The sequence below is a fragment of the Panthera leo genome, chromosome C1, assembly GCF_018350215.1.
Source record: "Panthera leo isolate Ple1 chromosome C1, P.leo_Ple1_pat1.1, whole genome shotgun sequence".
NCBI lineage: Eukaryota > Metazoa > Chordata > Mammalia > Carnivora > Felidae > Panthera > Panthera leo.
In genome coordinates, this window is record NC_056686.1 from 194,857,264 (window position 1) to 194,884,733 (window position 27,470).

General features: G+C 37.0%; 1 long non-coding RNA gene across 1 annotated transcript; it reads left to right on the forward strand.

Annotated features, from left to right (window-relative positions):
* The first annotated feature begins 806 nt into the window (after nucleotides 1–806).
* LOC122228456 lies at nucleotides 807–22,361 on the forward strand. The gene is made up of 3 exons (XR_006206603.1): nucleotides 807–1,218; nucleotides 8,409–8,493; nucleotides 22,042–22,361. It is a non-coding gene; the product is annotated as an uncharacterized LOC122228456 (long non-coding RNA).
* The last annotated feature ends 5,109 nt before the right edge of the window (nucleotides 22,362–27,470 follow it).

Genomic DNA, 27,470 nt, shown 5'->3' on the forward strand with positions numbered 1-27,470 from the left:
GGCTGCTTGTTTCTTAAATAATTTATTCATCATTTCAATGAATGTTAACCGAATGTACTTTGTACTAACTACTGGCAATGCAATGGCAAACAAAATCTGGAAGTTATGGTTTAGTAGCAAGACAGACTCTGATCAGATGTAATAGTACAATCATTCCAACCTCCATGAAGGAAAGTACAGAGTTGAGAGTCTACACTAGGCATTCTGACTTCATTAGAGAGGCAATGGTGTTTAGGGAAGCTTATCCTGAAGAATATATATATGAGTAAGTCATACTATGTTTTTAGCTTAAGACATGTGGTCATCTAATTATGTTTTTCTTTGTTCTCAAAATACCTGCTATGATAGGTTACAGGACAAGGACTAGAAAGGCCACTTTACCCTGTAACTTTCCAATCCCCTCTCTAGCTTGCTGAAGAATTAATATGTTGTGGTTGAATATAACAAAGTATTAATATAATTGGCTCAATGATGAGCAATTAAATTTTAGCTCCTAAAGAATGTCATTGGGATTAGTTAGATTGAGTCCTGTCTTATTCTCCCTGTTCTCATGCTGTGAGTCCTAGAAACCCAGCTTGAATATTATTTTCATCTACTGATTGAAAATGAGGAAGTCAATAAGAGAGTGTTTTCTAAACAATTCCATGGAACTCTGCCCACATAAAAATAAAGCAGAAGTGATCTCAGCATTCTTATTAGCAGTTTTAGAATGTAGCCAAAGGCTGTGTTCATAGAGACAGAAGTCTTTGAATGCGTACAAATGACTCTAGAGTAGCCTATGCTTCACTTATCCTTGTGGGAAAAGTTTCCATTGCCACTGGACTGGACTATATCCATTCTGCAAATTGAGTTCATTTCTGTTTCTGTCATTCAAAGTATCTTTCATGAGTTCTTTTTTCCATTTTTAAAACACAAGGCTCATGAAGGATGCTATATAAAGTCAAATTCATTTTTATAATCTCTGATGGCATCTTCATCCTGTAACTGCTATTCTGGGATTTTGTAGCCACAACACAAAGAATAGCAATCAACAGCAGAATGCAAGACGAGAGTCGGATCTGTGCCTGATCACCAGACCCCGTGGCTTCAGTGGAACGCATGCCTGCCTTATAACTGTCCACTTGCAGAAATTGTAAATAACCTTTTAATGCCAGTGTGTAATCAGTAACTTAATTTTACTTCTTTTTCACTCTAGAGCTTCATCAGAATCTCCAAAAGGTCAGTAGTTTTGAGTTGAAATAGAGTACATAAAGTTAAAGTTTTTGTGGAGGAAAATTCCAAAATGGCAATATCAGTTCTGTTGTTTCACAGTCATCCTGAATTTATAAACAAAGCCATGTTTACAACTAAAAAATAATAAATTAAAACTGGCCAGCCATTATTATTATCAGCCATAATTAACTCACACAGAGTTAATCAGAGGTTCTTAAACACTAACAACTTTTTTTGGAGGGTGGGGAGGGGCATAAAATACTGAGATTTCAAACTACCCAGATATTAAACTGCTTGTCAACTCTAGATAATTTCCCCAGTGAAGAAATCAGGATTAAGTGATTTGAACAAGGTCGCAAAACAATGCAGCAGCAGGTCAGAGTATCATTCAGCCTACTTCATTTGAACAGTTTGATAAGCATAATCAGATCTACTACCTCCTGGATTAAATAAGGTTATCTCTTTTGCTGTAAAAAAAAAAAAGTGTTGTAGTCACACGCCACTTTGATGGTCTTCCTAAGGTCAAAAATAATCCCATTAGTATGGGTTTGGATATTAAAATAATCCTTTTGATCTCATTTTTTTTGTTATCCAGTGTAATTCTCTCTTCAACTCATTCACCCATTAACTAATTCAATGAATATTTATTAAAAGATACTATATACCAAACACTGCACTTGGTCCTCGTCAGATTTATAAATCTTTAATGAAAAATTCTTACAAATTTAAATCATATTTGTTTATACAGTTTTAAATTGTACTCATTAAAAAAAGGAAAAATAGAATTTCAAACTGGTTCTTTTTGTCTCAAGAATGGAGGGATTTTAGGATTCCCCTCTCTTGCTTTGCCTTCTTTGTCCATGAAATATCTCACTTAGTTCCTGAAACTTCTTATTCCACAGCTGAAGGCTAAGATCAGACACTATAAATGAATTATGAGGTTTTTTATGCATTTGCTCTGGATGAAATGGTATCATGGCTCATGGTGCCAAAGTGGATGGAGAAAGAGAATTAGAAAGCAATAATCTAGAAATGTTAGTGAATTATTCTTAACTTTTAAAACTTAACGAAGTAGTTCAACCTATTCTCAAGTTTCCCTGTCCCCCACTTGGTCAAAAAAATAATAAACCTATGATATTATGACTTTGCTCAATTTTGCCTTTTTAAGAGATTAGGAAATTTTTAAATGTCAAATGATGAAGGTCATTGTTGACCCTTCCAATAATCCTCACACAGAGTTAATCACTTCCATTCTGTACTTTTGTGATTGCTAGTGAGTTTGTTACTGGGTTCATAGTCCTATTGCTGCATTTATAACTGATTCATAACCATTTGCTTTAGAATGTATATTTATGTGTATTTCTTTACTAGAATCAAGCTGTTTGAGAATTATGATTTTGTTTTATTCATCTTATATTTCCAAGCCCTAGTGCAATGCCTGACACATAATAATAATCACATACATGTGAATTGAATAAAATGAGTTAAATTGATTTCAGTTCTCTTTAAGATTTTCTTCAGAGGTAGGAATACTTGCAATATAAACAGTACACTTACCAGGTAAGTTGCAGCTGTATATCAATTCATGCTAGTACAGAAGCTTTAGAAAGTAATATAACTTATACTATACTTTCTATACCAATATTATCCATACTACCTATGACCAGTTTTCCCACCCCCAATAGGTCTTTGGGAAGAATTGTTTAATGTGTAATTTACTTTGTTATTAGAAAACTTGAAAGCTGAAAGGAAGACTGTTTTTCCCGATTGATGAGAAATATTGCAGGCCTTTAGATTAGAATCTTCAAAGACAGAGTCACTGAAGTCTCATTTTCTGGTTCATGGTTACCATAGATGTGAGCTCAGTTTAGGTTAGAAGGACAGCAAGTAAGAAAACTCAGAATAATATTTTAATAGCTTATGAATCAGCCCTGACTCTTTCAGCCACTCTTGCATCTGTTGTGACTAGCTCTCTGAGTTTTTCATTATTCTCCTATGACTAAGTCCCAATTTTCTTTCCTATGTCCCCCACAATCCGTTTCCAGTCTATACTTATGTTCCCAGTTCACTGCTTTGATCCCCTAAAAACCGTCTCAGCTGCTCTGCTTCCCAGGTCTTTCTTAACAAGATCAGGTGTCCTTACAGGAATTTCATTTTTACTGATACCAGTTCTCCTCCTTGGACCTCACAATCATAATTCTATGTTCTGCTCATTTAGCACAGTTTCTTCCATTATCTACTTGCTGTTCATCTCAAATTTGAATGACTTTCCTGTCCTTATAGCTTGACAACCTGATGCCCTTCTAAATACTTGTGACTTATGACGTGTTCCTTCAGCTGTCTGCTGTCAGGATCCCAGCCGTTCCCGGACAAGTTAGCTCTGCTACTGACCACACTTAATTAGTGTGACCTGGTCCTGAAGTCATTTCTAAAAGACAGCAGGACAAGGTCTTGCCCTAAGGGATTTCTGTATGCTCCTCAACCAGAGTTCTTTTGCAAACAACCTGCAGGTAAATGCGTAAACCCTGAAGCTCTGAACTTTGAATAGGAAAAGCTCAAAGATTTTCTTCTTTGACTTCTCTTTTTTTCTGGCTGGTGTTACATGAACGATGAGAAATCATAGTCTCTTGGAACGTAGAAATGTCAGATTCAGTGTTCCATAGTCTCTGAGAGAAAATTCATCTTTCAGAACTTCTTTAGAAACCATTTGGAACGTAGCTGTTTCCACTTATGATTCCATGCACTCTAACCAGTAATTTGTTTACCTCTATATTTGTCTGTCAAGAAATTGTAATTGTTAATGTAACCTCTTCTTTCTTACTGTTTGACCAAGTGTTTTAGTTTTACTTCATCTATTTTTTTCTTGTAAAAATCCTTATTATTTCTGCTCATCTCTCAGATTTTTTCTTTTTTCTTTTTTTTTTTTAATTTTTCTCAGAATGAACATAGTTTCCAGCAATGAGTTTATCAGAATCAGGAGAAAATTAACCATTTTATTTCAAGCGTTATTTACCCAGTTGCTTACTGGAAATCATATATGCTTTATTTGTCTTGAAATCCATAAAAAGAATATATTAAAGTAGTGAATCATACCTCCCACTGGCATTAATGTCCTTCTCTGCAAGATTGTGAAGCCATTCTGAACATATGCATAAATTCAGATGTTGTGATATAATAGCTTAGGGAATTAGGCAGCTTTTTTTTCATTCAGTTCTGTAAATAACAAGAAAAAGATAAAATGATTTTTCCATTAAAAAGCACCCTCTGGTTCAAATCCCTTAAAAGAATAGTTCATTTTCTTAAGTTATAAAATGTTCAATTGATTTCTTTTATAAAGCATTGGTTTCTCATTGAAATTGAACATTTCAGTAAGGATCCACTTTTTGAAAAATGCAATTAAGAAATTTGGGGCATAGAATATATTCTGACTTAGGTAAAGTCTAGGAAACATTAAGCATAATGAAGTCTCTCAGGCATTTAACTTTTTAATTAAAATATAACATGAATTACTATTGGAACTTGGCTAAGTTATAGAAACACACCTGTTTCAAATCCAGAGTTAATCTGTGCATCTTTTTTTTTCAGCTGAGATGAAAAAGAATTATTCTATATGCCAAACCTAGATATTATGTCCTTTAGTAAAAGATAATTATTTGAATAGTGTTTTATAAAAGGAAACATGTTCAGTTATAAGATCATCTTTTTTGGAGAAATATTGGGTTAAAATTTCTTTAATAAAATTACGATTGGAATTATATGACAGCTTCTTTAAAAAGCATTCTTATCTGTCAAAACTAAAAGTTTGCAAACCTACAAATGATATGTGAAATCCAAAGGTTTAGGATCTATTATTTTAGAAAACCATAGGAAAAGTGAGGAGACCATCATAGAGTCATACTGAAATGTAAGAAGCTAAGCTTACAGTTACTTAGTGTTCTTATTTCTCACCAGCAAAACTTCAGCAAAATAAAGGTATTCCTAGCAAAACATTTAAATTGAAAGCATCCTTGCAGAGTGCTTTGCATTTGAATGGTTTTATTCCCTTTATACTCTCAAAAAGCATTACATTAAATATTAATGCAACATTTTGCTCCTGTTATTGTTCACTTTCACTTCTGCTAAACATTAGCTTCTCAGCTTATACAAGAAAAGATGTAGATGAGAAATGGTGTTTAGTGATACAATATAGCCAATCTTAAGTTATCATATTAACTCCAAAATGCTATTTATTGTGTAATGCTGGCAAAGAAAAAGACTGACATTACTCACATGAAGTTATCACTAGTACGCTTCTTTGCTTACCATGGCATGCTTCTTTTCTATTATTCCTTTCAAAGATACAATTGCTGGAATGGATGTAATTATAATACAAAATAGAGAACATTGGTGTAAAAGGACTTTTTGCTTCTTTTTCTGGTGAAGACAGAAGGTATAATAGAAATAAGCTTTCTAATCAAGATTCTCCTTTCCTAGGGAACAGGACATTAGTTATGTAAGCTATTTCAATAATAAAAGTCTTAAGTGCAAAGCTTCCCAGAATAATAATATAACAAAAATAATTATGACAACTCAGAGTTTTAGAACTCTAAAATTTCACTAGTCAACTGCTTTCACATGCAATATTTCATTTGACTCTTATATTGGCTAAAGAATCAACAGTACAATTCAACAATCTTGAGTGAGCGGCTCCACTGAGGTCTTGCCTCATACAACGAAGACAACTATGTCAGATCATTTGGCTTTGTATCTGCCTTTCATTAGCAATATTATCACTTTTTTTCTAATCTTTTAAACCTCAGTTTCTACACCTGTTGTTCAGTTCTGTCATAGAATTGACCTGTGGATGCAAAATTATAACATTACACCATTTTGCAGCCTGTTATACAGTAGTAGGATTTCAGCTAATGAACACTGGATATTCTTCAACTAATTTTCATCCCATAAATCCTCTTTTTGGGAAGATATTCTTTATCCAGAAGTGAGGTAATGCAAGATCTGCTATTCTCTCCTTCAATAACAAATACTTATTGACTCAGTGACTTCTTTGTGACAACTAGTGGTCTAGTTACTAATAAGCCAAAAATACATAAAATACAGAACCTACATTCAAGGAATTTTAATTTCAGTGAGTAATAAGTGAGTACTAAGTTTGTCCTGGCCACACTTGGCACCACACTGAAGGGACATAGTAGCTCCATAGCTTCCTGTGGAGTTGGCCAATTTTCAGTTTTCACTCTTCCCTTTGCCCCTTCCTGCTTCCTTCCCTTTCATCTATGGGAGCTGGTTTCTTTTTTTTTTTTTTTTTTAATTTTTTTTTTCAACGTTTTTTATTTATTTCTGGGACAGAGAGAGACAGAGCATGAACGGGGGAGGGGCAGAGAGAGAGGGAGACACAGAATCGGAAACAGGCTCCAGGCTCCGAGCCATCAGCCCAGAGCCTGACGCGGGGCTCGAACTCACGGACCGCGAGATCGTGACCTGGCTGAAGTCGGACGCTTAACCGACTACGCCACCCAGGCGCCCCTGGGAGCTGGTTTCTAAGGGCGTCTCTTCTTAAGTATCTTGTGTGCAAAATTCTACTGTGGGTCTGATTTCCAAGGAGCTAATCTACAACAATCTTTTATTAAGACCAAGCCGTATGATGAGGAGAATTCCTGAGGAAAGGCAAAAGCTTTGGATCAAAGACATTTATTTTTTCTCTTTTGAAATACAAAGAAGTTATTGGCCTTAAGACAGAAGAGTAAAGCTGGGGCATAATCTAATTTTGCCCTTTGCTCCATTCTGTATGGACTATCAGTCATGTTTAGCTTACACTTGGGAATGTTTTTCCCTATGTTGTGGTTGCCTTCAGTAATTCCATGCTTTGTGGTAAATTTTGCTTTACCCAAATAGCTCTAGAAGGTGATTTGGGAGGAAGTAAGAAACTAAAATGATAAAAGTGTGAGTTTCTCAATATCACACTTATGCTGAACACTTCCAAAGTAGTAACAAGTCATACCAAAGGGGGGCAATAGTCCTTGAGTTTCAGGCTTGACCAAAAAGAAATGAAGAGATGGCTAGAGTAAAGCTGAGAGTGATAGGGAAAGGAACAAAGCATAAGGCCAGGAGAAGCAGCAACCAAGTGGCTGAAAAAGGGTGAAAGGGAGCTGATCTTTACTGTCCCTAATATATGTAGGAGGGAATAGAGATTGAGATGTTATCATTCTGTCCACTATAATCCAGCCTCTGTGTTAGGGACTGATAATATAGCAGCAAATTAAACATACTTGGCCCTTAAAATTTACAAGCATTTTGGTATTATTCCTACATACAATGGATATCATGGTATCCCATGGACTACAAAAGCATACAACCTGTTTGTACTTGCTGCAACACATTCACAAAGATACTCACATAAACTCATATTTACTATAAGATTTTAGCTTGGAAGATTTATTGTTAATGTAGCTTATTGAAATATGTATTACATATATATATATGTATATAATATATATATATATTAGTATGATGTGTTTATTAAAAGGTATTTTAAATGCTTTTTAAAATTAAAAAACAATATGTACAATTGTAAGAAAACAGAAAATATAAGTGAGGAAAATAAAATAAAAAAGAAACAGAAAGTCATGAAGTCATTTCTCAGGAAGTCATTTTCACAATGCTGATCATCTATAGTATAAAATTAACATAAAATATCACTTTTATGTTATGTGTTTTGAATCAGCATCAGCCTATGGACTATGTAATTTGTATTTAATCACTAGTGGTTCATAGACTTCTTTTGGTTATTTATTTATGTATCTATCTGTCTATCTATGCCTAAAACATATGTTCTTGCGTAATTACATACCTATATCCTGCTTTGTCTCAGGATATAGATAAAATTATATATAGAATATGTAGAATATAATATTATATATTATATATAATACCTAAAACATATTACATATTATGCTATATATTATACGTTCATTATATCATATCATTCATGTATGTCATATTAGTACCATTGATTATATATTGCATATTAATGATATGTTAATCACTGCAGGTAATTAATCAGTATTATATTTGTACGTAGAGGCAGTCCCTGACTTACTATGGTTCAATTTACAATTTTTCAAGTTTACTACGGTGTAAAAGCCACATGTATTCGTTAGGAACTGTATTTCAAATTTTGAATTTTGATCTTTTTCCAGGCTAGCGATATGTGGTACGATCCTCTCTCATGATGTTGGACAGAAGTAGCAAGCTGCCCCTCCCAGACAGCCAGCAATCATGAAGGTAAATGGCCAACACACTTATACCCATTCTGTACCCACCCAACAATTCTGTACTTTCAGTGCAGTATTCAATACATTGCATGAGGTATTCAGCACCTTGTTATAAAAGAGGCTTTGTGTTAGATGATTTTACCCAACAGCAGGCTAATGGAAGTGTTCTGTGCACCTTTAAGGCAGGCTAGGCTAAGCTATGATTTCAGTAGGGATTTGACCCCATCGTAAGTTGAGGAAGATCTGTATTATACTGTTCATTAATTCTTAACTTGTGGCTATAAATAATAAAAGAGGATAAGGTCTCTCTAGCAAAGGTTTTGAGAATCACAATATTGTTGAGTTACAATGTTTCAAAGCATTCAAGTTTGAGGGGGATGCTATTCCATGTACATCTAGACCTTGCCCATGATCTTCTAGCTATTCATTCTTTCTTGCTAGAATTTATGTACTGGTCCTAAGATTTGACTCAACTGGCCCGTTGTTGTAGTCTGTACTCTATAAACCACTTACATATTTTTCTCTGTCAATGTCCCATAACTTTGTTATCCATCGTAGTATGACTTAGATTATGTATTCTCTGAAATACATTCTCTTAAGTCCAATAGTTAAAAAAGTTTGTGTCTTCTGTACAAAACAGATCACAAAAGGATATCGCTGAAAACTGAAGAGCCTTGATTCCTATACACACATATGACCCAATCAGGAACAAATCGCATTAGGACTCTAGCCTCTATTACTGTCAATGAGAATTTTGCCACTTCTGTCAAAAATAGACAAGTTCAGCAGTACATTTTTTCCGTGTTACTTTTTTTTTCATTCACTGCTGCCATTTATGACAGGACATCAACATTTTAAAGGGAAAGCAAAATATTGTATATCTTGACTAAGTTACATAAAATCGTGTGTGCTTTGAAAGAAGGGAAATTTATACTTTATTTGATTATTCAACAAATATTGTGATCATCTAAATGCCAGTCGCTGTTCTCATGTTAGGCATATAGCAATGGAGTTATTTTCAAGTGGCACAGAATTGTCATACAGTTTTTGGCTTTCAAAAACAGCATGATTTTACTAATTTTGAGAAAGCATTGTTTGCAAAAGTCACTTCTTTTTCATATTGTCACAAATTACAGCTCTCCTAAACTTTATGCTTCTTTTTTTTTAATGTTTATTTATTTTTGAGAGAAAGAGCATGAGTGGGAAAGGGGCAGAGAGAGACACACAAAAGAGAGACACAGAATCCGAAGCAGGCTCCAGGCTCTGAGCTGTCAGCACAGAGCCTGACATGGGTCTCGAACTTAAGAACAGCATGATCATGACCTGAGCTGAAGTTGGACACTTAACCAACTGAGCCACCCAGGTGGCCCTAAACCTTATGCTTCTTAATCATGAACGATATTTTGTGCAAGAAACTATATTGTTAATTTCCCTATAAACTTTTTTTGTTTCTGTCTAACTTATTCTTTTCCAATCAAATAAAAGAAGAATCTCAGGGGTGCCTGGGTGGCTCAGTAGGTTAAGTGTCAGAGTCTTGATTTCAGTTCAGGTCATGAACTCACACTGGTGGGATTGAGCCTCGTGTCTGGCTCTATGGTATCAGATATCAGTTTGTTTTGAATTAATTAATAATTAATTAATCTGAGATTGCTTGGGATCCTCTCTCTCCCTCTCTTTGCCCTTCCCCTACTCACACATGCATGCGATCTCTCAAAATAAATAAACTTAAAGAAAAAGAAGAATCTTATGAAGATGTGATATGAAAGATGACCACCTTTCAAATTAAATAATTTGACAACTACTGGAATAAGACAAGGCAGTGCTATATTTCCAAAGCCAATAAAATATATATAGACATCAAAGACAATATTTAATAGTTTTAAAATTCTGTATTCTAATTGGATTTAGGTTTGGTGCAACAAGCCAGTTTACATTATTGGTTAAATACAGTAATAAAAAGGAAAAATATTACTCTTTTACTACTATTCCACATTTTCATGAACAAGTTAATGCTTTAAACTAAATGAGTGCCATATGTTCCTTGACATCACGTTGATGAACAGTGCTTTTAAAAACTAAGTAATGTAAGCTGAATCCAACTAATAATTTCTTTTATTTAAAAAAATACATTGCACCCTCCACATCTCATACATTTACCAAAGCATTTATTTTAAAATATTTATATGCTCAAAGAGGACAACAATATCATAGAAGGTGATACTGAATGTTTTTTACATGATACATTGTAATATGTTTAAGAGTTTATTTTGTTTAGCAGTAACTTGTCCAGAAGTTGAACCAGCAGTCTCTTTTCTTTACGAAGAGTTATCCCTGAAATGACTTGTTGACTATGAAGCCCTAATTAAAGACTTAATTAGCTGGCAAGCTTGTTAAATTATACTTTCTAAAAATGCATGATGTTCAAATGGATCTAACTTATAGTAGTTTTGGACAGTGCTACATTTATCTACCATATGCTATTCTCAGGATAATTGACTTTGCTCTCCACTTGACCTTCAATGAAAAGGGAAGCTACAACACACAGGTCCATAACCTCTAAAGAACTAGAAATGCTGACATAGCCAATCCACATATTTGCATTACACATACTAAACTAACAGACGATAGTATTTACAAGGCTCCACTAAATGCTTAAATCTATTTTGTGGACAAAAGGATTTTTAAGTTAATTCATTTTGTGGAGAGAATAATTTAACCAAGTTAGCATTTTGTTGACAGAATTATGATGAAATTCATTTTGTCTACATAATTGATTGGACAGCTAGCAGAATGCATTTCTCCCCAGAATGAAGAATATGCAGAGGTTGTCAAACAGCATTTCCTCCTTGGTCTCAAATCATTCTGTCGACAAAATGAATACAAAATCCTTTCATCTACAATATCAAAGTGGGTGTTAATTATTGGGGAACAGAATGTAAAGTCAAATTCTTTTCAGTTAAATATTGATAGAAAGAAGTCATACCTTTCACTAACTAGATATTAATCTCACAAAAGGATTGTTCTGGAAAAAAGCTTAAATCTAATCTGTGAAACAGGGTAGATATGTGGTTTGTTTTTTTCACATTCAATGCTTCTCACATGCAGTAAACACTTTGGCTAAAAATTTAAATCCAATGACTGGCGTGAGAAACGTTAGGAAAATATTGAGAGGTAGAGTACAAGGAGGGCCATGAATAGTACATGATACGAAATATCGAAAACTACATAACAAGTTAGGAACACTAAATGTAAATTTACATTGTTCTCCAGATGCACTTTTAATTGAATTAGATTATTGTATTATAATCCACTTAGGCCTAGAGGCTTGCACAATGAAGATGAGTGTTGCAGCAGGGTACTAATAATGGATCTGTGCCATGCGGTTCATGCTTCTTTGAGTCTGTGTATCACCTATTGCCAAAAGAGTCTGTGAATACTAGAACTCTATTCCTAGAATAAGGGTAGACTGGGCCACTCACAAGATACACAGTAATTGGAGATGTGTTCTCAGACAGCCTTTGTTTTGAGATTGAACCTCTCTATCCTGAAAGCTGGAGCAAGAAAAATAGAAGACATTTTGGGGGAATAAAACATTTTTAAGGCTGGTCACCCAGAAGGTGAACTAATGTGCATCATATATTAAGCATCTGTGATTATTTAGATCTGTAGTTTTATTCTCCTTCATAAATAAAGATTATGGAAGCCTTTCTTGTTAATTCTTGACTCTGTGAATTTGCTCCAAGGAAAATCTCCAGCTTGTAAAATCTCACTTGGATGGATGGCTCATTCACCGCAGCCCACTTTAAAGCTATCTAGACAATTTACGTCATTAGGCTGATAAGGCCAGATGTTAACTATTTTGATATATTAGGATCACTTCTTCCTTTATATAGCATTTTGCGGTTGATTTGCAAACTTCTGCCAGCTACCATTTTGTGTCAAATTTATAGACCAATGCCAATGTGCAGCTTCGGATTCAGTGGAAAAAAATATGGACAGAATCAGGCAGTTGTGTTGAATGTTGTTTTGGAATAAGCAAATGTTCAGGCAACTGCAGACCAGTAGAAAGTGATTCACTTGAGGCCAGAGTAAATATTTGTGTATAACTCTGGAACATATTTAGATAAAATATATTTTGGTAAGAAAGTTGGAGAAACCACATAATGGAAAATGGAAAAACCACTGATTTGGTGTAACATCAAGTCATATGTTGGAACTGTAAGATAAATGGTTTTCTCTACTTGCAATTCCCTACCTGTATTTTGCTGGGAAATGTTTGCCAAATATATTTTGTGTGCATTTAGAAGTTATTTATCGCCCACCTGAAATCGTCCAGTTGGATTTGGAAGAAGGACAAAGCAAACATATGATGAAATTTTTCTATCTTTAAATTGGTCGTAATTAATTTGGGAATATAATGCTCATATGATGCATTTAGGAAATAATTCTGAGACCCCATGATGAATACATGTCATTATACATACATATCCATTAAAATACATTCATTCTCTTAAATACGCCTAGTTAAGGTCTTGAAACATAAATATTAGCAGAACTTAAAGCAAAATATGCAGGCTAAACATGTTTAAGTAATTTAATATATTTTAAAATTTGCATCCATCTTTAATCAAAATCCTTCCAAGGATACATAAAATAAACCATGTTTACATGAATTTTTTGAAGCAAGAAAGTAAAACAAATGTGAAAATATGAAATGAAGCCAGATGTGAGGTTGCTATACACAGCATACTGATCTAGACACTTACTTTTGGTCACCTCACATTTGGTTCAAAACTAAATAATTCATTACACTGTGTACAACTGTTTTAACAACCTTATACTTTCCAGTAATCACACACACACACACACACACACGCACACACACACACACACACATTGAAGAAGGGATTATTGTTTTCATTTGTAAGTGAGCTATGATAATCCCCCAATTCAGAGATGATAACCAGTTATCCCACTCTGCAGAGGAAATGAGCCAAGCCTTCAAAGGAACTAGTCCATGGACCCAGCTTTTCTGAGACAAACACAGCTCTTTTTATTCCACCATATAAGAAATACATTGTGAGCTGGATTCAAAAGCATGACCAAGAGACTATCTTATATGAGACACAATCTAACTAGCAAGAAGGAAGTGAAATATCAGGTTAAATCTTGTGAATGGGCTTAACTGATGGAAAACTTGGTTATCAAGCTGAAGTGCTACTTAAGAGTAAAAGGTCTCAGGGAAGTTTCCAGAAAATGAGATGGTGGCATCCATACACTGCTTTTAAGATTCTCTTTTGCAAGAAAGTTATAATGAGATAAATATATACAGTGCTTGTGGTGTTTTCTTCATGAAAAAGAACAAATGAGGAGGCACGCCCCTTGAGAACATTGTTACCTGATACATTTCCAGTGAGTTATTTCAAAATTAAACTAATTTGATAAGGCATAATATATATCTTTAAGTATCAGACATTGTTCAAATAAAGAAAGCCCTGGTTATTCAGAGTAGTAAATAGGGTATCAGGATTGTCAGCAGCAACACCTACCAGTAATGTGGGGAGTTTCTTTGGCACTAAAATGCACTCACTGCCACAAACAGGACAGATAATAAACCTCATGGTAAGTGTTATATGAGGAGTTAAACTGAGTATAACGGAGCCAGATTAGATATTTATAAACAAAAATACTAGTGGACTTTTGGGTGAAATGGAAACACAGATGTATGTATTTACCATGCATCCTTTAGATACTCCTCTGAAGTGAGTGGAAAGAGATTTATTTTTAAAAGCCTGTACCCACAAAGGCTAGGAGCACAAGAAAAGAGACTTCGGAAACATAGTGGCAAAAGACTTAACAGACCTGAGCAAACAGAATCCTAAGTCTGTGGTGAAGAAATCCAAGAATCAACCTGGCTTGGACCAGAATTCTCAATCGCTCATGAATCAGCCATACTGGCCATACTGCATCTATTGCTATATCTATAGCAAACTACCCCAAAACTTAGTAGTAGAAAACAATACCCATTTGATCATGCTCACACATTCTGTGGATGAGGAATTCAGAAAGCAGGCTTTTGGATGGCTGTTTTCTGTTCCATGATGTCTGGGACCAAAAATTGAGATGGCTTGAATGGTTGGAAGTTGGAACAGCCCAGGGCTAGAAAACTGCTTTTAAGATGGCTTTTTCAGTGACAGCCTAATTACTGGGCTGGATTAGACAAAGACACATTCAGGTTGGGTTTTTTACTGGAATGCCTACATATGGCCTCTTGAGTGGCCTCAAGGCAGGTGGGCTTTTTATATGATGGTTCAGGACTACAAGAGTGAGTATCTCTGGCCAGCAAAATGGAAGGACCTTTATGACCTAGACTTGGAAATCACATAGCCTCAGTTCTCCCATACTCTATTGGTCAAATAAATCACAAATCCACTCAGATTCAAGGAAAGAGGACATGAGCTTCATCTCTCTGTGGGAAGGCTGTCATATCAGGTACTTCTAAAAGTGGAAATGAAGGGACTGCATTGAAAAAAGATCACTTTATGAACCAGGTACCTGTCCACTTTTCCACACAGTAGGATATTGCTCCTCCCTTAAGACAATAGACTGGAGCTTTATTTTCTGGAAAGAGTAAAACAGCTCTTCCCTTGTCTGAAAAACATCAACACAGTTGGGAGCAAAGGTATGGGGGGGGTGGAAACTGAGGATTAAATAAGTGCATATATACTGGATTCTGGCATTCCCCAGCTCTCCCTTCTCCCTTAATTTCCAAAACACAAAGTGCAGTGTATCTTCTCAGCAAGAGATTTGGAGACTCTTTTCTGGGGAATCCAACCAGCCTATGCTTGACATCAAAATTCCTCAGCTAAAAGGCTCAGCCAGGTCATCCTACAGCAAAGCACACATTGCAAGCCCTACTTGTGACCTTCTAATCAATTGTTGGAGTCCCAGTGCTATACATAAACAAGCAACATCTGATTGCTGAATATTTGAGGAAATCATTTAACGTTAAAAATAGAGAGAAAAAATAGAAAACAGGAAAAAAAATGAAGACTATGCATAGGAAAAAATGGTAAAAAATATTGTCACTAATATTCTCAGCGTGATGAGAATATATTTTGCAGCTGTAAAATAAGAACAGAATAATACAGTAAAGATTTCTTCTTAGAACATAAAGGTTTTCGGAGATAAAACTGAAGTAATCATCTTGAAATAGAACCAAAGGACAAAGATAGAAAAAAGAGAAGAAATATAAGGAAATTAGAGTATCAGCCCAGGAAATTTAACATCACAACATAAGAATTTTAGAAAGAAGGGGCACCTGGGTGATTCAGTCAGTTAAGTGTCCTTCGGCTCAGGTCATGATCTCGCCGTTCATGAGTTCAAGCCCTGTGTTGGGCTCTGTACCGACAGACAGCTCAGATCCTGGAGCCTGCTTTGGATTCTGTCTCCCTCTCTCTCTCCCCCCTCCCCAACTTGGGCTCTGTCTCTGTCTGTCTGTCTCTCTCTCTCTTGAAACTAAATAAGCATTAAGAAAATTAAAGAATTTTAGAAAGAAAAATAAGGGAAGGAAACAGCAATAAAATAACTTAAGAAAATTCTCCCAGAAGCAGGGCATCTGTGTGGCTCAGTCAGTTAAGTGTCCATCTCCTGATTTCAGCTCAGATCATGGTCTCATTGTTCAATTCACAGGACCGAGCCCCACAAAGGGCTTTCTGCCCCTCCCCTGCACTTGTGTGTGCACTCTCTCTTTCTCAAAGTAAATAAATAAACTTAAAAAAAATTCTCCCCAAAGGAAGTAACTTTTCAGATTGAAAGGGCTCATGAATGTCTTCCAATATAATAAAATTGACATGCAACAAGGCTTATCGTCATATAAATCTATAGTATTCAGGACAAGAAGTACCTATAAGTTTATACAAAAGATCTGGAATTGTAATGCCTTTGGACCTCTCACTAAGGACAGTGGAAGCTAGAAGGCAGTGGAAGAATGCTTTCAATATTCTGAGAAAAATTCATTTCCAAACTTGAGTTATACACACAGCCAAACTATCAATCAAGCATGAGAGAACAGTAACAGTATTTTGACAGGCAAAGCCTCAAAATTTTACCTCCCTTGTATTCTTTCTGAGAGCACACTACAAAAAATAGGAGCGTAATCCAACAAAGGAGTCAGGGTAAGAGAAAGCACAAGATCCAAACCCAGGAAGGTGGTCAAGAGAAATTTCAGGATGCTAGATTGAGGCAGAACAGAAGGTTCTGGGAGAGAATTGTTAGGGAAGATGCGCTTAGCACACTACCTGATACATATGGACTTTTGGGAGAATATATAGGCAATTTGCTAAAGGCTTTGAGGTGGATTATTAAAAAAAATCATAGAAAACTAAGCTAATAAGAAGTAAGACAATCACTAATCTTTCCCTGGAGAGAGATAAAAAAAAAATTGTTCAGGAAAATAAATGTCATCATCTCTTACCACATTGCTTAGTTGTAATTATAATTAACATAGGATAATGTAAGCTTAGAAAATAATCTATACAAAATGACAATGTTAGGGTATTATGAATGTGAATATAGAGTATGGAAAGAAAGTTCAGGCTGTTAGGTTGAGGACAGGTTTCTCACTTCCATAGCAGGATATCAGTTTGTGGGTTCACAACCTCTGGAGTTTCCCAGGTGTAATCTGAAACTTCCCCCTGTACATGGAGAGCAGGAAGACATTGGCGAGAGAGACAGACCATTCCAGACTGGTGGGTGGCAAGTTTAATAAGCAAGGGAATTTACATGCATTGTTTGTATTGGGCATCCACAAGACAGATCTCTACACCGACCTACCAAATCTTAACAAGTTTACATAGAGGCCCTAACTGCATTAGAAACATATCCTGTCTATATGGTCTCAATGCCACATTACTATCTCAAGGCTATGTCCTTGAGGCAGTTTCTGGGAGCAGAAAAGGCAAGCAAAACACACATTTCAAGAACAGGAAAGGGAATGGGAAGCCTCCAAATACCCAGGTCCAACTTGTAGGTCAACGGGTGGTCACATCCTTTTGATGACCTCCTCCAACACTCTAGACCTTGTGACTAGCTCTCATAATTTTACATGCCACCCTCTTCCAAAATGTGCCCTGAGTAGTTAGCAAGGGATTTCACTAACATGGAGGTCACTCCTGTGGCAGTTATATCTGGCTACACTGGGGACCGATGCCACAGCAACAGTATAGGCAGGGGCAAGAGAACACATAGATTAAGACAGTGATTCCCCAAATCAGTGACAACTTTTTCCACCAAGAGCGCCATGATCCAACCCATTGCTTTACCAAGCCCCTATGCTGGGAGGCAGAAAGCTCAGGGCATTCACTTGTGCCCTTATGAGATTTAATACAGACGGGTTGTTAACAGACTTATCAGGCATGAACACAGCATTCTGCTTGAATGATGGCACTGGTGCCTTCTTTCAGGGGTCTTTCTATTTTGGAGGACAATTTTACTCATTAGAGATATTTCAGTGTTCGGTAAAAACAAGTCTGTTGGTTACCATTTAAGGCTTGCTGGGTGAATTTAGTGAGAGTTTCTGTGTGTGCTATGACGTCCTCCGGGCCAATGGAGGGAACAATGATAGCAGCCAAATGATCACACCAGTGAGAAACAGAACATGATCACCTGGCCTTGAGGAAAGCGAGGTTGGCAGCTTTAAGAACTTGACCTGGTTTTATATACAGTGCACGTTGGCTGAGGCAGGCAACACTGTCCGGTGTGAGGAGATGGACTGTGGGTGGGACATGCCAGACCAGAACCCCTGTCTTCTATCCCTCTTTCAATGGTGCAGTCCCTTCCAAGTGTAGTATATTTCAACAGGTCCAGTATGTAGTAGGACAATGGTCCCAGAGGAGATTGAGTAGTTCCTGTCATCCAAGGGTGCAAAATAGCTCCCCCATCCCCAAGGGGCATCTCCTTGCAAATTCCAGTAGATAACTCCTTTTCCAGGCATGCTGTATGTTCTCAGCTGCATAGCATGTCGATCCACGGTGAGTCGGGGCAATGACTGTTTCCTATGACTTCTATCCCTTTACAGTATTGGGTGCCACAGCAAGGAGTCCCCAACCTAGTATATGGGACAACAGTCCCAGGCTGATTATTCATATGTCATAAGGCCTGAGATAATACTTTAGTTTACCCAGCCAAGGTGGTTTTACCTGTTAGTAATTTAATCTGCTGCTTTAACATTTCCTTTTTCCTTTTTACTACCCATGCTATTTGAGGATTGTAGGGGAGATGGAACCTCTATTCAACGTCATGTTCTTTTGCCCAGTCTTGCACATCATGACCTTTGAAACGTGACCCCTTTCACTTTTCAATGAGGGTATCTGGTACTCAGCTTCTCTAATCCCTTAATAGTGGCAGCTTGGTTTGTATGGCAATAGGGAGAAGCCTGGGTTAAACCAGATGCAATGTCCACACAAACCAGAATATATTTAGAAACCCCTTTTGCAGGAAGGGGACCAATATAATCAACTTACTAATCCCTCACCATTTGGGAATCTCCGGATGGCCCCTGACTCCTTTGGCAGTTGTCCTGGACATACCTTGTTTAGAGCACACAAGACATGCTGTTACTGCATTAACCAAGTCACTGTATTTCAGGAGCAATCCAGAAACCTTGGCAATATGTCATGCCACCTGGACAATTTGGTGGCCACTCTTTTCTATGCACCCAACCTGCTGTATCTACGGAAGGGTCAACTGCTAGGGTTCCTATCCAAGGTAGGGCATCAGCTTCCTGATTGCCTGAGGGTGTCACTGCCTTATCAGCTGTGACGTGAAGACAGCGAGGACTGTCTCAGACTCTTGCACAGACTCGGAGGTCTTTCCACATATCCTGACCATCTCGTTGAAGACCTCCTCTTCCACAACCGCATCGTAGTTGAAGACATTGACATAAATACCAAAAGTACCGTCTATAAGAGATCAAAGTGGTAGTGTTCTGGGAACTGAGAAATAGGAGCAACCAGGAGGGGATTGTTATTTTTTGGTGAAAAGGAAACCTTTTTCAGTGTTTTCAAAAAACCTTTTGACCTTTTAAATTATGTACGTCTAGAATTTTGTTTAAAATTAAGGCTAAAATGAAAAGTTTTAGGTAAAAAGGGGAAAATAATATCACCAGAGTGCAAGTTAGTAAGATGTCAAATAATAGTATCAAACATTGAGTTAAATACATATTTGCAATATCTACAACTTTTTAAGCATTGAATATGTGTATTCACACGCATACACATGCAAATACACATTCCACAGCCTATTGGAAACCCCAAAGGGGTTAATAACATTTTAGGTATTCCAACATCCTTTTAAATGTTTCACATCCTGTGGAATTCTTTGTAATAAACATGTGTTATTTTTTCTAAAAAGTATATTGCCCAAAGAACTACTTTCACTCTGAATAGTAAATGTGAGATTATCTAAGATATGTCTTTGTGGGTGAAACTAAAATTAATAATATATCTCTAAGTAGATATCTTTGTAAGTAGATGCATTATCAGACCTCAATCCTTTTAAAAAGTCATTCACTTACCCAGTAGTTCCAAATGCAAATGCATATTTTTGGTATTTATTTCATTCTAATACACTGAAGAAAACTGCTGGGTATGAAATCTTTGCCTTATGTCTAAACTAATTTTAATTTTCCAATATTTTATATAGTTTATAATTACAAGGTACTTCCAGGTTAGACTTTTTTAACATGCTTAACCAATTAACTAGAAATAATTAGAGAAGGAGTGAAAAATGTATAAGAAAAATGTATGTAAAATGGTAATTTAATGAAGCAAAATAGCTTTCGTTTTTAAGACAAAATTTTTTAATAACCTAACAATCACAAAGTAAATGTTGAGGATCTGGATCCTTTACTGGCTCTCACAATGGCTAGAAAAGTTTAAATGATACAGAAGATGTCTTTAGCCATTCTTGTCACAACCTAAGAGAATGGTACAGGTTTAGAGGGGCTGATTCAGAAGAAAGAAGTTTGTTTTTTTCTTAAGATGATTGTCAGTTACAAGAACATTATTGTCTCTAAAGGCAAAGGCATAAACTCTCAGTACCTTGGATATAGGAGGAATATTACATTTCAAAAAATATACTACAGAAATGACCCTGAAAAATTGTCTTATGAGGAGTATTATATTTTAAAAAATATCCTACAGAAATGACCTGAAAAATTGTCTCCCATGGAAATAGACCAATACAAGCCACTTATTCAAGTAAAAGCAGTACTGTCCTAAAGCGGTTACAGAAAAATGGGAAAGAATACACAAAACCAGAATCCCAGTTAATCTCTAAGGACATGGTAGATCATCTCATAATGGAAATATCAACTCGATTTTTTATAAACTGCATTGTTTTCAACAGAAGCAATGCATTGTATATTAGATCTACCCTTTACTTCTAATTTAAAGAATACCACCATTTCTATCTTCTCTGTCATAATTACTCTCCTTGTTAACACCTCATAATGAGGAAAAGGCAAATTAGTTGTGTCATTATACCTTGCTGCTAAACAGAAGCAACACAGCCATTAATGACTTTAACATATGTTCATGTTTTCCTGGCCACTGGGAACTTCATTCATCTGTCTCTCCTTGAGGAGGCAAGACATGTCTGGTAATAACATGATTCTGAATTTCTTTCTCTGGGAGTCTATATTCAGACAAAATTTTCAGGTTCAACGTTAGAGGTGAAGCAACTGAGAGATAAGGTGTCCATAAGGGATGAATGGCTGGAAGAGGATTGTTCCTCACCTTTTCCTCTCCAAGCCATATGCCTGCGTTCATTACAAATCAGTCCACTAGGTGGCGATAGAAATATGTTACACTTCAAAAATAAAGGCGTCTGAATCTAAATACAATGCAAAGTGTTCATAATTTTAATAAAAAACATAGCACTAAGCAATACAGTAAGTGTTTTAACAATGACTGGAGACCATGAATTTTAGTCTTAGATCTGAGAGTTCAGTGATTACCCAATAATTTGGTTAGTAATTTAAACTCCTCCCACCTCTTCCTCCCCAAAATAAAAGATGTCCTTTTAATATTATGTGAACCATTTAGCTAATTGTTTCAGTTCTCATTTTTTTCCTGTCAATTCAGTGTCAATTCTAGTCTTGGTCAGGTTACTTAACCTCTTCATATCTCATTTTTTTTTGTCTAGTGATCTAATGTGAGGAAGCACTAATAAAAATGATTATAAAACACTTTGCAAATTTTCATGCCAAAGACAACTACACTGCCTTGAAGTCACCAGAAGTGTGACAAGTGTTCAGACAAGTACATAATTAAACTGTCCAAACTGCATTAGCTATTGATGGCATTTAACTAGGGCTGACTGTTCGTATCAAACTATGAATTGAAATTACAATGGCCTCTGTGGCTCCCCAGACTCTTCCAGACTTAGAGACCTGGGAATAGACATTGGAGTCTGAAAGTTCATGTGTATCATTAATGACACAATGAAAATATCATCAGATTGAAATCCCTTCAGTTTCTCCTTTTGTTTTTCATAGAAGAAATCGTGACTCTGCTAATGATCTTTAAGGAAGATGTTGACTGGCATTAATGCATAATGACAAATCAACAGCACTACATTCAAGTGGAAGGGTTTGTGTGACCCCAACGTCCCAGTTTTCTCCACTCCATGAACATAACTCAGGCCACGTTAGTATGTGTGCCTGAGTCTCACTGAAACCAAGTTCCCCACCTGCTCATACAGGAATGTTATTCTTCCACAAGTGTTTCTGAGAACCCTGGAGATGTGACTTAAATGTATCTTACACTGGGCCTGGTTATCACTCACTGTCCCTGGTAGCTGAGCCAGATTCCTGAAGCTGCCTGAATCCTGTAGAGCTCCACAAAGGGGCCGCTTAGTCACAGCTGCTTTGCTTCCCCTCATCTGCTGACACTTGTCAAGTAAGTAGAAATCACTTCAGTTATTAACAACAAAGAGAATTGAATGTAAGGAAATAGTTACTTAGGTGATATAAGGGCTGAGAATCCAACAGGAGATTATGAACAACCCTAAGATTAGCAACAGCAAGAAGTTATTAGACACCTAAACTGGAGCCACAAGGAAGAGGTGATATGACTAGAAGCTAAGAGGTGAAAGCTGAAACCACAGGAAAGTCTTTCAGGAGCTGGATTCATGGAAGAGGTACAGCCACTGCTCAAAAATCTTCCAGAAGCAGAGAGGAGGTAGAGTAATATCCAGGCTTCTTTACTCTGTCTAACCTCTCCCTAGTTCTTTTCATTGTCTTAATCCAGCTAAAAGCCAGCTAACTTAGAACTCTGCAGAGGGCATCACACGATGCTGCACTGCAGACCAGATCAGATCAAGGGTGCAAAATGGACAGGAAGACAAATAGGTAGACGATGTGGACAAGCAGACTGGCCGCTGTTGCTGGATGGATGCTAGCGGCTGTTCAGCTGTTGGCTCAGACACCTCTGCTGGCTGGCAGCTGCTTTGTGTCTCTCACTCTGTTCGGGGGTTTGAGTCACACGCACTACTTCTAGAACAGGAGTTGCTAAACCTTGTCTGGAAAGAGCCTCATAGTAAATGTTTTGGGTTTAGTAAGCCATTCACAACGACTTGATACTGTTTTGTAGCACAAAAACATCCACAGGCAATATGGAAACAAATGAATAAGACCGTGTTACACCAAAACTTTATAGAAACACATGTTTCCAGAGTTTAGCTAAGCTACTCCATGGTATTGCTGCCTGGGAATCCAGTTTGTCTGGCCAAAAGGCCTGTGGGGCCTTAAGCCAACACTAGCACTTTATGCAACCTCAGGCCCTAGATAGCAGCCCACAAAATGAGAAGCAAAAAGCAAAAAGTTCCTGATATGTCTCCCCAACAGCCCTGGTGATTAACAGTCCCCTGTAACCTCTTCCCAATGTGCACCCAAGGAAGTTTTCAAGCTCTTCTCCAAATGTAGAATGCCCAGAGATATGGACTAGTTGCTTTTCAACACCACAGAGCACCAATTACCAAAGTGCTGTGGGGGGTCTAGGGCCCACCCCAATAATCAGGCCACCGTTTTCCCTAGTAGAGGCCAACCCCAATCCCAGAAAGGTCAGTTGGACACCCTGGAGAAGGAAGCAGCTGGCTATGGGTCAAAGCCCCAGAGATGTCCACCTCAGATCTTCCCAGTAGCAATTTCTAAGGTAAAATCAATGGGGGACAATAGAAGATTAAAAGCTCAAACTCAAAACTTTAAGTATTTCAAGATTCAAAACATTTTAACAAGTTTTATATAGACACAGAGAGAAAAAAAAAGTTAACTGAGAGTGTTTAATACTTGCCAAGCTACTATTACTTACTCCCACAGAAATGAGACAACTAGTCAGCATTTCCAAAGATTCCCAAATGCATAACTTAAAAAAAAATCTGGGATCTGGCTGCTGCTATCAGCAGACTTGGGCCACACACCACCCCCTCCCCCCCAATGCTTTCAAGGTAAAGGTAAATGACCTGTTGCTCCAAAGCAACTAGACTGTACCTTTGGTCAACATCCACATTGCTTGCTCCCAGGGGAGGTCCCCACGAGCTAGTAAGTGCAGTGAAACCCCCTCTATAGTTCCATCCTGAGCCAGGTCTGTAGCACATATACTCAGAATTTAATATAAGCCAGACACGCCTACCCTTTATGGACCTCCATCAGGAAGCCTACCCTCCCCTGGGTTGGCCTCCGCCATCCTCACACACACCAATGCCTGATAGGACATCTAATCTAGACCCCAAAGAGGGCACCCAGTAGATAAGCATCAAAACTTCCCTACGGAGGCTCAGAAGTGCCTGGTATCCCATGCTTTATTTTCAGGATAGGTTTGTAAATTATCCTGTACGTATTTGTGATCCTAGTTTGAAAAAACAAACCATTCTGATTCTAGATCACTCTTTCTTGAGACAGAGAAGCAAGGTTTTGGATGAACCAGTAGCTGGGGTACAATAGAGAGGATTTAGCTGAATTCAGTTATTTGCATCTGCTTAATGGTGGACCGTGTTGCCTTGAGGAAAATCAGGGAAGTTGCAGCTTAGATACCCTAGAAAGAATCTTTTAGTCAATCAGATTCAATACAAGATGTTGAAGAAGCAGTAAAAAGTCAGGAGGAAAAAAAGGAGAAAGAAAAATGGACCTAGAGATCCATATTACAAATTTGTTATAGGTATATCGTGGTTTTTTATTTTTTATAGATGCTATCAAAAAGACAAACAAACCCTTCACGATAGGTGTTTTGTCCCTTTGGGCATTCTACAGAAAACAGAATAGAAGTTTTCACCCCCTAGCAGGGATTTAGATTACTAACTACGCATAATCTGTAAATACAGTCACATTAGAGTGCATATGCCAGTCTTCTCTGGGGCTGGTCCCTGTGACTTAGCTCCCCTCTTCTGCATCTGCTTACAAAAGGTATTTGATCTGTGGGTGTGGTCAGCTGTCTTCAGGCAGGTGCTTTTCTCCCACACTGAGCGGGATCACATTTCCCCTTGAATATGTCAGATTGAAATCTGAATGTGTAACAATTGGTATTCAATAAGACAAGTTTCAGAGAGTGAATCTGATGCTAGACGTTTGCATGGTTGAACAATTGATAAACATAGGAAACCAGGCACTAAGGGCATGGAGGCACGGAGGGCGAGTATAAGAATGCAAACAGGACAGAAGCCAGAGAGGTAAGATTTATAAGAGCTCAATTCATGTGTTATATTGAATGAAATGAAATAGGCAAACTGTGAATGAGGCTGTAAACGCATGTCAGGATTTGGGAGAATTTTATTACCCACTAGAGTTACACTCTTCTATATTTTGGTATTACTAGTTTTTTTCAGAGTAATATACACTTTAAATTTTTCCCCAACCACATTGAGGCAGTATTCTGAACAATAGTTGCTCCTATTTCCAGAGTTATAGTTTTTGCTTTTATTTTTATTTTAGTGAAGTCAGCGGTTTCTACAGAGTACCCTAACGCTATTTCTAAAGACCCATCTTCAGTGGAACACTTTTTAACTCTTTAGTGTTAGCCTTGGGTGTAAGGAGGGGGGAAAAGGGGCCATATTTGAATATAAAACAGAGTGATAGATATAGCAAAAAAGAAATGTTGATGGCGTTCTTTTGTTTTCCTTCAAATAATAGTAAATATATGGCTTTTGTAGTAAGGACTTGCTGTCTAAATACGGAACGTATGACCTTTTCCCTACTGTCATGCCACAGAATCTTTGATTCTGAGGTTGGACGGGACAGTCCCTCCAGTGCTACTTTTATCACTCAAGCAGGAATCGGCTCATCATAATCCCTGACAGAAGCACAGACAGCTTCTGCTTCAAATGCCTGCAGAGATAAGGACCTCACAATTTCATAAGATCACTCCATACTGCCGTGTCTGGAAAGCTAGAAAGTTCCATTTCATATTGATCCAAAATCTGTTTACTCATAGCTAACGTGCATCTTTCTCAGTTATGCTTATGGAACTCCACAGAATAATTCATCTTTTACCCTAAAGCCCTTCAAATACTAAGGCAGTACCACTGCACAGGACAGGCTGAATTGCTGTTTCAGAAACTCTTATATATAAATCCGGAGAAACGTTCCAAAACTGTGTCTTCACCAAATGCAGCCTTTATAAAGAAGCACATGTTAGAGTCCAATCCAATCTACTATTTAAATAGAAGCTAATTTATTTATGTATACGTAATTTAAATGTTGCTCTATCATTTTTTTCATCATGCATTTTTCCTGAATCAGTGCACAGCTCGCTTAACAGCTCCTTCATCGGATGTGAGACAATTGCTTCACAGTTAATGTCACTGGGAGAATGTTGGAGACAGAACAGAAGATGATAGATGTAACACTGTATTTTAATGAACCTAACATACCATTGTTTACAAGGCACACCTTTATTTTATGGACCACTATGGATTGATGAATTATGGTACTTATTAGTTTGAGATACTATGAAGCTAAATGAAAGCTAAACCAGACTGTTGCCTCTCTGTCTATTCTGTTCTGAGGATGAGGTTGGCTGAGGGCAGGAGTGGGACCACATGAGTGACTACTTCTCTCTGTATTTCTGTTACTCATGCCAAATACTCAATGAAAGTGACTAGGGATGTGGAGTGAAGGACAGCATCAATGTGTTCTATTTTTCTTTTAAATAAAATATCATCATTTGAAGGTACCTAACAGTCTAGTGAGGTCACTGTGGATGACAGCAGTTTTCCTATTTCTTTATCTTAGGACTTTTCTGCACTCCTGGCACAGAAACACCAATCGTAGATGTCATTTATTAAAATTTATCAATTGCATTGTCACTTTGTGTGAAGCTTATTTCTTCTTATTATTATTTTTGATGTCATGAAAAACAATAATGGAAGGATGAAAAACAGATTGAGAGCTATAGGGCAGGGTGGGGGAACTGGAGACTGGGAGAACTGGAGACATAATTGCCATTACTGTGCTTCGTTGTATGGTCATCAATGTCTTTCTTAATACGTTTAATATACCAAATTGAAAGAACAGGTCAGCAATACCACACATGGGAAGATGTCATGAAAGCTAGAACAAAAAAGAAGGTTGTATTACGTGGGAGGATTTCCCATTGATAGAAGTAGAAGGTGATGTTTTTAAATGTTCAGCTGCTATAGACATTGAATATATACAACGTAGCAATAAATAGTATCATGTTTAAAAAATTTAACGTGGGCTAATTTAACATGACCCCTTTGCTGCTGAAGTTCGGGAGAAGGAATGTCACCACAGAAAAATCCTTAGAGAGAATAAAGACTGGATTTATACTATAAACAACAACAGCAGCAAATAGCTCAAGCTGAGAGAGCTACAAACTACAATGGTCTATTAACCCTTTGCTGTATTAAGGAAACCAGATCTTCTGAAAACTTTCTTGATTCTTTAGAAGACAAGAATGCTTTACTACGCTT